This window comes from Notamacropus eugenii, chromosome 2 (assembly GCF_028372415.1).
Source record: "Notamacropus eugenii isolate mMacEug1 chromosome 2, mMacEug1.pri_v2, whole genome shotgun sequence".
NCBI classification, from domain to species: domain Eukaryota; kingdom Metazoa; phylum Chordata; class Mammalia; order Diprotodontia; family Macropodidae; genus Notamacropus; species Notamacropus eugenii.
In genome coordinates, this window is record NC_092873.1 from 18713191 (window position 1) to 18725322 (window position 12132).

Consider the following 12132-nt stretch of genomic DNA (forward strand, 5'->3'; position numbering starts at 1 on the left):
CTGCCTGGGCCCCTATCTCTGTTGTACCCCTTTGCCTAGCAGCTGCCTGGGCCCCCCTCTCTGTTGTGCCCCCTTGCCTAGCAGTACCTAGGAACCGCTGTCAAAACTGGTCTGTGAAAAATGTGTGCTATTGGAACCACAAGGCTGTACTAGGAGGTGCTAAGATGCTTAAAAGGCACACACACCTTTGTTCAAGGCTGCCTCTTCAGAGGACAGCCACTGGCTGATAAAGACACTCCCAAATTCTCAATTAACTCTTGCCTGTGCTTGTCTCGGTCCGTCCATTTCACATGGAGGTTCCACTGAGATAGTCTTTGGCTCTGTGAGGACAGGCACCTGCCTGTACTTTTCTTTCCGCCGAGACTGCCTTTGGCTCTGTGTGCACAGGCACCTGGCTGTGATTTTTCTTCAACCGAGATAGCCTTTGGCTCTGTGTACACGGGCAACCTGCCTGTGCTTTTTCTCGATCTGTTCAACCGAGACAGCCTCTGGCTCTGTGTGCACAGGCAAACCGTCTGCCCTGGACGGCCGGACTGTGCTTTGACTTCAGGGGGTGGCCACTGGGATTGATGTTCCCCGGCCCTGATCTCAAAGCACAGCCATGCAAACCAGGCTCCCGGTAGCAAAATTCCTCTGACCTGGCCATTTTGAGCGCCCTGTGTAGGTGAGTACTCTTGTGGAGTAAGTGGCGAGGCTGGATGCAGCGGGAAATGCCCTTACTGGCCTCCGTGGGACACTACGTGAGGTCCTGTGTAGACTCTCCTGTATTTTGGGTTTCCGAGAGTCCGGACCGCTTGACTGAGTCTGTATTCTGCATTTTGACGGTCTCCTGTTTTGTTTTTGTTTGAGTCCGGACTGTCTAACTGTGTCCGTGCATTTTGTCAGTCTCTTGTTTTGTGGTTTTGTTTGACCCCCAGTTTAATCGGACTTTGTATCTTACTCTCCTTTCCCGGTCTCATGGGCCAAAGACATTCAGGTCCCGAGACCCTGTTGCAGCTCATGATAAAGTGTTTTAAACAATTCCAACAAGCTGCAGCTGGTTATGAGTACACAGTCTCCAAGGAGAAATTAACTTTACTCTGTCAACAAGAGTGGCCCACCTTCGGGGTGGATTGGCCACCTGAGGGGACTTTGGATAAATCCATTGCAGGACGGATGCGGAGAATAGTGAATGGGGATCTGGGCCATCCAGATCAGATCCCATATATCAGCATCTGGATAGATTTGATTCCCCACCCTAACCCTAAGGTCTCTCTAAAGCCTCCCCACACACGGGGAAGACGACAAAAAAAGAACAAAAAAGAAAACAAAAAGAAAAAAGAAAAGTCACCTCAGAGATCAGGCTGTGAAACTCCCAAGTGAAAAGGAGGAGACTAGGTGCCACTGGACTTTGTTCCAGAGTCTCCCTCACTTCCACTTGCAGTTTCACAACTTTTTCTTTCAAAAACATTTTTAAGGAGTGGACACAGATGGGAAATTTTCTTGAGTAAAAGTTAGAACCATCAAGATTCTTATTTTACTCTATAATCCAGAAATGGTGTTAGAGGAAGCAATTTGTAATCTGAATTTTGTTGAAACTAAAAGATGTTGGAAAAGTTTTGTAAAATCAGTTATGTTATTTAGAAAACCTGGTATTTTCACCTTTGCCTGTTAAAAAAGGTTATAGCTAAAAAGCTGGTATTTTAATGCTAAACCTAAAATTGCTAATTGATTACTATGTGTGGAAAGAAATGAATGGAGTAATAATTTATTTAGACTGGTTCTGCCCATTCAGAACAGTCCTCCTATATGCTTGGGGTTGGCAGACATGGGATCCATGCCAATTCCTTTTGTTTTGTAAAACTGCCAAGGACCCTTTCACGTGGACACGGTCATCAGTCCTAAGAAAATTGTTTGGCTTATATAATTCATTAACAATGAATGTGACTTGCTCAAAAGGTGTAACAATTGGCTTTTATATCAGGACAAGTTTTAAATTTGAGAAAAAAGTATCTGAAATGAAATCTCTTATGTATGTAAGTCCTGTTAATCTTCATTGCTTATTTCAACTCCATGGGAATACAAATAACTGTATTTGGCTCTAAATTGGGATTAGTGAAATTTGCTGTTTAAGGTAAAAGCATTTGGGACCATAAATATTTTTGTTTAAGTTTGAATTTGGGTATAGTTGTCTGCATTAAATCAGTATCTGAAAGAATATGCCACAAGTTACTCAGAGGGACTGTGATCCTGCATCCTGTACTATTGATCAGGTGAAATTTGTACCTGGAGAGGAAACACCAAGGGGACAATTCTAGACTCAATCTAGGATGGGATCCTCCTGGTCATTTTCTCCACTGTGTCCTTTTATAAAGGAATCGTTCCCACCTGACTGTTCCTGAGTCTGGCTATAATACAGATACTGCATGATTGGAAAATTTCACCCCTACCTGAATTCAAACAGAGTCAAGGATGTTCCTTAGCCAATGTGAAATTATAGTCATATCTGAAACCTGATTATTGGGACTTGCTATTCTAAGATGTCATGGGACTATTAACTGACTGTTCTTCTGAGTCTAACTCCAGGTGTGGATAGCAAGAAAGATGGTCTGAGCCTCTGATCCATGATGTCAGTAAGCCTGTGATGGTAAAGTTGGGAGAACGGCTGTTCAGCCTGGGCTGAGGTAGGATTCTCCTGACTCAACTTCCCCAAGGACACGTGGCAGACTTTAAGCCTGGCTGAATGCCAGCTGACAATCTGCTCCTGCCTGGAATTGATATGAAGTTAGGGAGATGTTGTCTCCCTGCAATGTCCCTACTCTTAATGGCAATTTCCTATAGTCAAAGGTTTTGTAAATTTAATATCAGATTTATGAAATAACAGATTGTTGGTAGGGGAACATCTGAGGTTAAGTCTAAAATTAAGCTATCAGGTTTAGTACTTTAGATCTGAGTGTAAGATGGGTTCCAATGTGGATTTCTTAAATATGACAATTGGCCAAAGTCCCAATTTTGATTTTGTAGAGTGATAAAGGTATAGAGCTTAAGAATGGTCATCTGAAATGGTGTTAAGGTCAGTATTGTAGGAGAGTGGACATCCGGATTTCTACAAGAAGATAAAGAATGTGCAGAGATGCTGTGCTGAAGATGACTGAAGGAGCATCTAGATCAGAAAACTGCATCAGATGATGTCGCTTCCCAGATGAGATGGAACCTCTGAATGGATAATTCATTGATCTACCTTTGTATCTTAAATCTCTGTACTTACAACATGGGATAGTCCCCTTGTAAATAAAGGGGATAGATGAAGGGAAGAATGTATAGGGGAAAGAATGTGAGGATTGTATTTAATTTTCCATAAGGCCTTTCTCCTTGGTTACCTGAGTTTTAGGTATCCAGGGCTTGTGGACGGTCGTCGGTTGGTTCCCCCCCCCTTACCAGCTACCAGCTTTCTTTGTGAAAGCACTGTGGGTTGTAGCTAAAACCTGGAAGTCACTCAAATCTCCCCATTGTTTGTTGTACTGTTGTCTTGCTTCTCCCCCTCCCCTCTTTTCTAAGGCCACATGAACAATTAAGTAGGATTCTCTGTGTTAGGGTCTGTAAGTTGCCTCCCTCCACCAGGTTCCCTGACCTGATGCGGGGACGTCCCTTTCTCAAGAATTGTAATATCACCTATCACCCTCTGAATCGTCAAGTCCCTCATACTGGTTAAAGACCCAACCCCTCCAATGTTGGGACCCTGTGAGGCAGGGTCAGCTCTACGTCCAGTCTCAGCAGGAAGCAGTTTCAGAAGCCGAGACCTTCATCCCTTATCCCAAAACATGTTGGGTCCCATCTACTTAAAAGGGGACAGGGTGGGGTGCTTGAGTACATGTACTTGGACCCCAGAGTTCAGGACAGGTAGAAAGGATGAATAGGACCCTGAAGGAGCATATTGCTAAGCTAAAGGTTGAAACTGGCGAGACCTGGGTGAGTCTGCTTCCTTCTGCCCTGCTTCGGGCTAGGTGTACCCCCCCAATCCCACGGCTCTCTCTCTGGCCCCACTTCGAAATCATGTTCGGAGTAGGTCCCCCCCCCCCCGTTGTTTCTTCAGTCGTTAATTCTGGGTGTTGGCTTCCCGACTTTTCTAACGTTGCCTTCCTTAAGTCCTTACAGGCTCTGTGCGAGGTCCAGAGTGCTCTCAAATCTTTATATCAAGCAACAACTACCCCGGGGATCCTCGCTTGAACCTCGGTGGACCGGGCCTTTTCAAGTGAGCCTGTCAAATTCATCAGTGGTTAAGGTCGCAGGGCGCAAGGCGTGGATATACCCCTTTGGACTCTGATGAGTCCCTCGTTTAAATTAGTTACATGAAAAGGGGGGAGTGAAGTGGACATTATTTCCCCTCCCCGCCCAGAGCCCCTGGGTTGAGAAATGTCTGTTGAGTTTCTAGGCAGGGTTGGGCCTAGTAGCCACTTTCTGTTAGTGGCTACACTCTCTGTTGTACCCCTTTGCCTAGCAGCTGCCTGGGCCCCCCTCTCTGTCGTACCCCTTTGCCTAGCAGCTGCCTGGGCCCCTATCTCTGTTGTACTCCTTTGCCTAGCAGCTGCTTGGGCCCCCCTCTCTGCTGTGCCCCCTTGCCTAGCAGTACCTAGGAACCCCTGTCAAAACCGTTCTGTGAAAAATGTGTGCTATTGGAACCACAAGGCTGTACTAGGAGGTGCTAAGATGCTTAAAAGGCACACACACCTTTGTTCAGGGCTGCCTCTTCAGAGGACAGCCACTGGCTGATAAAGACGCTCCCAAATTCTCAATTAACTCTTGCCTGTGCTTGTCTCGGTCCATCCATTTCAGGGGGAACAGTCTCTTGTACTCAAATTATAGGATTCTATGATTTGAAGTCAAGTCTCCTGACCCAGCTGGAGGCTCTTTGTGCGGCCTCATCCCTGCCAGGGTGTCTGTCCTCTCCCCTGGAGATAAGCCTTCTCCTATTTGTCCCAAGGTTTCAGCCTCAGAGCTGAAGGAGTAGATCCCCTAAAAATCGACATAGAGTGACTCAGGACCTGGGCACTCCCTCTATGTTCTGGAGTTGTTCAAATAGATGTGATCAAGAACCAACTAGGAGCACTCAGCAGCCTGGGGGCGAGGTGAGTAAGCAAGGCAGAGCTGAGCACCTGTCCCTTTGACATCCTTGCCCTGCAAGGTCCATAGGCTTATCCTCCCATCTCTGGCCCCCTGGGCAGTGTTGACTCTGCCTCTGTAAGAGGCCCAGACTACAAATCCCCCCATAGGATCCAAAGCTACTGACCTGTCACTCTTCCTGCATGCAACCTTGACTCTCAGAGAGCTGTGCTCCGATCCTAAAGGGCACCTTGGGCTCTCATGGCTTGTCTCCTCTCTGACTCAGGACCCCCGAGCTCATGGTCACCTCTGCCACTTAGGTCATTCTCCATTTCCACCCATTGCACACCGTCCTCTTCCCCCTTCAAAGGTCCTTTGTGAAGCCCGCACTGAGCACCAGGTGAAATTCCTTCCCTTCTCTGTACAGAGTGTTGGACTCAACGATCATGAGGCATCTTCTAGATTCTACGTCCTAGGAGACTCATAGAATCAATGGATTGATTGGCTTAAATAGTCTCCAGGGTTTCCTCTGGCGCAGATCATCGGTGATTCAGTGTTAAATCCCATTCTCCCTTCTTAGCTTGCCTTGAACGCAGCCTTTCACTTCCTCATGCATTCATTAACTAGCTCTAGCCATTCATCCACTCAGGAATAATTAATTGAGAGCCCATTATGGTGTGTAACAGGGCCTGGCCAAGGGAGAGCCTACGAACCATGCCGTGATAGCTGTTGGCCGACTTGGAAACGCCTTCAGAGCCTGCTTCAGGAAAGCCTGATGATTGGCCAAGGATGGGCCCTGTCCTCTGAAACTGGCTCCAGGCCACTAACCACACAATGAAGAGATGGGCTGTGATTGGCTGCTGGGCTTCAAAAGTGGGCCTCTGCTCCTTTGTTTTTCCTGACTGCCTACATCCTAGCCTTTGGACAGGAAAGAAACCTTTGGTCCTCTTCCCCTGGAGCCAGCAGAGGGCCCTAGGGATGGCTCTTGGCCTTTGGCCTTTGCTTTTTTCCCCATTGTAGGGGAAGGAAGACGAGAGGTGGCTGCAACTATGTGAGCTGGGATAGGACAGAATAGCGCCCCCGCACTCCCAAAGTCCTGGGGCTGGAGTTCCTGCTGAGATTTGTGGGAATGGGAGAAAGTGAGGAGCAAAGTCCTAAGGAATCCGTCCCACCCAGAAACGATCAAAGGCAGCCTGGAAGGGGTAGCAGCAACTCCTCTCTCCGCTGGGCTGGCTCTGGAAGTGGATGCTTCAGGGATGAGATTCCTCTCTCCAGAAACCAATGTGATGGATGGGAAAGCTGGCTCCATGTGTTGGGGAAACACTTTGGAATTCCTGTTTTCGCCATATCATTGGTGAATCACTTTGGGGGAAATACACAGGAACAGGAACCCTAGCCAATAGTATGGGCTAACCCTTAAGGGTACCTCTAGAAACCTGAGGGAGGCTTAGTGAACTTCATTCTGGGAGAGTGAATTCTACCTGCAAGGCCTTGTGTTTGACAGTTAGATCTAGTGACCTTAGATAATCCCTTCCACTTTCTGAATCTCTGTTTCCTCATCTGTAAAATGGAATATTGACACTTGTCTTAGTTCCTTATAGGGCTGTTGTGAACACTGTATGTAGAGCCTTGACATGACCTTGGGACATCATAGAAGAAGGTGAGTAGTACAGCGAATGGTGTGCTGGGCCTTAGTGTGAAGAAAACCTGAGTTCAAATCCAGCCTCAGACACTTACTAGCTGTGTGGCCCTGGGCAAGTCACTTAACCTTATTTGCCTCAGTTTCCTCATCTGTAAAATGGGGGCAAAATAAAAATATTTTAAATAAATTTGTTTTAAAAAATTAGCACTTACCTACCAGAGTTGTTATGAGGATCAAATGAGATAGTATTTATAAATAAATTTATATGCAAATAAAATATTTATACCTAAAATATAAGCGCCCCCACTTATCAAGGTGCCTGGCGCTCAGTAGGCACTACATAAAGGTGGGTAAGTATGATAGTAGCACTTGCTTTGGTATGTGCCCCAGGCTGTGGTAAGGAAGGATCCAGTGTGATTCGTGGAAGCAAAGGGTTATATGATAGTGAACTGTTGTAATTTCTGTGTGACGGTGACGGGCTCCTAGACACTTTTCCTTAGACAAATAATCGGGTTCAGATTTGAGAGCTTTTCTCTAATTGGGACTGACATGGTCCTTTATTTCCCACAAAGAGCTTTTCGCTTGACAGTATCGGGCATCTAAGGCATGGAACAGCTTTTGCTGAACACGGTAAAGTCTAGAGAAAGGCCATATTTAAGTCCCTAGACAGTCAAGAAGATTGATCCCTATGGTGGCCCCACCTATCCAGGTACCTCTCTGTGCTTGTCCCAGACTTACAGAACTGCCTTGAAGCTGCAGCCATGCCCGACACTCCTGCTTGCTGGGAAAGGACCTGGGCTCATCAGAGAGGTGATTCTCTCCCCCTCCCGAGGATGCCACATAACTCAGTAGGTCTACATCGGCTTCTCCATGGGATTGCTCTTCTGATCCTCACCTTCTAGGAGTGTCTTACATGGACCTAGAGCTCCCCAGTGCTCCCTTCCCTGTTTCTTCCTCTGCTCTCCCAGACTCCTTTGGCTTTGCTGCCCTCTGCCGTTCTTAGTCCGTGGGAACATGCTACAGCTCTAACAGTGGCATTGGTCAGGCCTTCAAGCCCACCCTCTGTGCCTTTCCGGATGGTTGTGAAGACCTGGGGATCTCTTATCCTTACTGACTGAGCTCAACCTTCACACTTGGGAAGCAAATGTATGCCATTGACCCATTTCCAGCCTCTGAGAACCGCCTTCCCCCTTAGTCGGCACTCCATTCTTTGAAGTTCTGATAGGCAGAGAAAACATGTCTTTTGCATTTCCCTCTCTGGTTCTTATTACACACACACATCACACACACATACACTACACACACAGACAACACACACACACACATCACACACACATACACCCTTGGGTCAGGCCTTGGGTCACCCTTGCCTTAGGGTAAGTAGAATGATAATGATAGTGGTGACGATGATGATGATAACAGTCTCTCATTAGTAATGTGCCTTAAGATTTGCAAACACTTTCCATACCTTATCATCTCATTTGATCCCATAACAATTTTCTCAGTAAACATCATCCTTCTGTTCTTGCAGATGAGGACTTTGGAGCTCAGAGAGGTGATGAGAGAGTTGTCCAAAGCCACATAACCAGCGTGTCAAAAGCTGGTCTTCCTGACTCCAAGCTGAGCACCCCATCCGCTAAGCCACATTGGGGGATGGAAGGGCAAAGCTGATGACTTCATGGCCCTTTAGACAATGAAATCACCAGCAGGACCTACAGCTCATGGCCCATCACTGAGTGACTAGACAACAGACTGATAAGCAAACAGGGTGACTCTCAGACCTGAGTTTAGATGTCTTGGGCTCCAATCTTGGCTATGATGCTCAGGAGCTACGTGACCTTGGATAAGCCACATTTTCTGGGCCTCAGTTTCTTCACTGGTGAAGGGGGAATGATCATATTTGTCTTCTCTCCTCTAACTTTTGTGTCTTCTCAGCAGAACTTAGCTCAGAATCACGGAGCCTCACACAGGGAATGCTGTAGAGATCACAGGCTCCCAGGACTCGTTGCTAAGAAAACGCTTGGTCAACAATGGGACGCCATGGAAGTGGGAGCTGAAAGTGTTATTAGGATCCCCAAGTGTTTCTTGGATGATTGCAGAGCACAGTAGGCCTTGGGGCCCTCATGTTCAATTCTCAGTCCTCATACTAGACACAGGAGTAGCTGTGATTGAGGACAAGTTGTAAGTGGCCCAGTGTAGCATGGGGGGAGAGGTCTTGGATTGGGAGTGGGAAGACATGGGCTCAGTTCCTGGCTTGACTATCTCATCTCTGTGTGATTTTTGGCTCCAGCCTCAGTTTCCCCTTTTCGCAGGGAGGTGATAGAAAGCACAAGTCTGTGTATATCATCTATCGTAATTGCTCCTTCTTGCCTCTAGGATAACCTACAGAGATCCTCTTTGGGGCACTGAAAGCTCTCCACAAGCTGGCACCAGAAAGGCCTTTGCCACACCAAAAATGCCCTTCTTCCTCAGCTCAGCTCTTCAGAATCTCAGCTCTTCTTTGAAGGGTCAGCCAGAAACACCTTCTTCAGGTGCTCCCTCCCCATTCCTCAAGTCATCATAGAGATGCCATCTGTTGGCATGTCCTTGAGGGAAGGAGCAGCCCCAGCCCAAGCACAGTGCCTGGCACTGCAGGATCTCAAATAGTTGTTGGATTAGCTGGGAAAGGCCCCCGAACTTGGAGAAAGAGACTCGGGCCAATTACATAACCTCTCAGAGCCTCTTGGCCCTCCTATGAGGAATGAGGAAAATGCCTCTTCTACTTGGCCTAGGGATCTTAGAAGAAGCAAATGAGCTGTAAGAGAGGTAAGGTGTTTCAAAAACCTAAAGGACTCCACAGGCATCATTACATCAAAGGGGTGGGACTAGGTGGCTTCTGGGGTTTCTTCCAGCAGCTGACATCCCATGAGTCTGAGGATCCCAGGAAGTAACTATTTATTCCTCAAGTACAGGCCTGCCCATGTAAGGAAGATCTGAGGCCATGAAAGTCATCTGCCTGCCTACATTTCTTCAACTGTAAAATGAGGATCAGAACGATCTTTACATCTGGAATGCAAGAGGAAAAAGGAGCCCAGCTCCTCCTGAAAAGCCAGAGCAGGGCTTCCCAACTGGAATGCCAGAGAGTGGGCATGGCTCAGCCACCATCACACAGCCAGCCAGTAAGCTAGGTGGTGTGGTGGTTAGGGCACTGGGCCTGGAGTTAGGAAGACCAGAGTTCAAATCTAGCCTCACTTACTAGCTGGGTGACCCTGGGCAAGTCACTTAGCTCTGTTTGCCTCAGTTTCCACATCTATAAAAGGAGCTGAAGGAAATGGCAAACCATTCCAGCAACTCTGCCAAGAAAACCTCAGGTGGCATCACAGAGTCACACATGACTGAACAACAAGCTGAGCGATGATGTGCTTTCAGAGTTCTTTCTGCTAGGCTACGCCAAAAGCGCTGAGTCCAAAAGGAAAGCTAGAAGGAACGGTCCCTTCAGCCCAGACCCCACATCTCATAAGTATAATAGCTCACATTTATACAGTACCAAGACCAGAACTTTACAAATCTCTCATTTGAGCCTCAAAACAATCCTGGGAGGTGGGTGCTGGTGTTATCCCCATTTTACAGTTAAAGAAACAGACTCAAACAGTGGTTGAGAAGTGACTTGCCCAAGGTCACACACCCCACTGGGTCTGAGGCTGCATCTGAACTGAAGTCTTCCTTGCCTCCCTGGCCCAGCACTCTGTGCACTGCGGCACCACCTAGAGAGCCTCTGAAGGTCACACAGCTGAGATCTAAGAGCCTTGGATTTCAGGACCAACACACCACCAGTCAGTCCTATGCTGGGCCCTTCAGGAGCTGAGAACCCATGTGGGGCACTGGGTCCCTCAGACATTTGCAGAATAAATGGAAAAATCAGATTGGAAGGAGAGCCCTCTCCCACCGCCCCCGAAAGCAAACCAAACCAAAGGAACTATGAAGGCTGTCTCCACAAGAATGGGCCTCCTCTGCTGGAGGTTTTCAAGCAAAAGCTGCCCCCACCCCAGGGGATCCTCAGTTAGCTACAGATGGCAGTCAATGCCTCTGACTGGTGTAGTGGGCCTGCTAACCCACTTGGGAAGAGTCAGTTTGAAATCCTCCATCCTAAGCTTTGTATATCTAGGCAAGCCAAGCAAGTCAGTGAACTTCCCTAGGACTCAGCTTGTCTCTGCTGAAATGAGTAGGGTTCCTTCAGGCTCCTGCTACCAGGGCACTGAACTCTTGCACCAGACGTGTCCCCACAACCTGGGCTCTCAGGGTAGTAATGCCTGGGAGAGGAGATTGACCTCAGAAAATCCATTTTATTAAAAAACAACCACAAAAAACCCAAGCCATATTCAGTCCCTGGGTATGGGAGCAGCTGTGGCTGTACGGAAAGAATGGAGTCAGGGAGACAAAGAGTGGTAAGAACTGCAGGGTGGGGTCAAGGGGGAGCATGAAGGTTAAGACTGAATGAGGACCTTGGGATGTGTGTGCTGGTGAAGGACAGGACTTCACAGCTGGAGGCATAGGGTGCCCAACTCCTCTGGAGCCAAACTGTAGTGCCCGGAGCCCCCAGCCCTTTGGAGGGCTCGGATAGAGGGGGGGTCACCCCCTTTAGATGAGAGTGAATGTGGGAGCTGGCCTCGCTGACTTCACACACATGCAGGCATCCCTGATTAGGTGGAAGAGAGGACTTTGGAGGGTGTGTGTATGTGTGTGTGTGTGTGTGTGTGTGTGTGTGAATGAGTGTGTGTGTGAGTATGTGTGTGTGTATGAGTGAGTGTGTGTATACGTGTGTATGAGCGTGTGTATGAGTGTGCGTGTGCGTGAGTCTGAGGGCAGCAGCTTCAGAGCTGGGGGAGGGGTGAAGGTAGGGATAGGCATCACCACCTTCTGGAGCAGGAAAAAAATCACTTCCTCCTGATGATAACCACTATGGGGAGGAAGGGCGACCCCTCCTGGCCAGCCTGGGGGGTGGATCTGCACATCTGTGGGAGAGGGGCCACCCCCCGCCCCAGCTGCATATGCACATCTCTTGGGGAGGGGACGTGTTGTCGGTGTGGGCTTACCCCTTGCTGGCCAGGCCGGGGGTGAGGTGCACACCTGGAGAGGCAGGGATCACCGGGACAGAGCTGCCTGGGGTCAGTCCCCTTTCTGCTGCACTTGCCCAAGGAGGTCACGCCCTCCCGGGCCCACCTCTCCAAAGCACTCTGGATGGGGGGGGGGGGGGGGTCAGTCCCATTTCGGCAGCACGTGAGCTGGGAGGTCACGTCCCCGCCGGGAGGGGCAGAACTGCCCATCTCTGGGACGCACGTGGTCGGTGGGGGGGGCACGTCTCCCGGGGGCGGGGGCGGAGCTGCCTATACGGGGATCAGCCCCCTCGGGGAGAGCCCGTCTCTTCTCCCGGG

The 12132-nt window shown here is 48.7% G+C and overlaps 1 long non-coding RNA gene across 1 annotated transcript; it reads left to right on the forward strand.

The window, feature by feature from the left end:
• The first annotated feature begins 146 nt into the window (after positions 1-146).
• Positions 147-12085, forward strand: LOC140524571 (uncharacterized). The gene is made up of 4 exons (XR_011973759.1): positions 147-5105; positions 5766-6739; positions 7454-8902; positions 9098-12085. It is a non-coding gene; the product is annotated as an uncharacterized lncRNA (long non-coding RNA).
• The last annotated feature ends 47 nt before the right edge of the window (positions 12086-12132 follow it).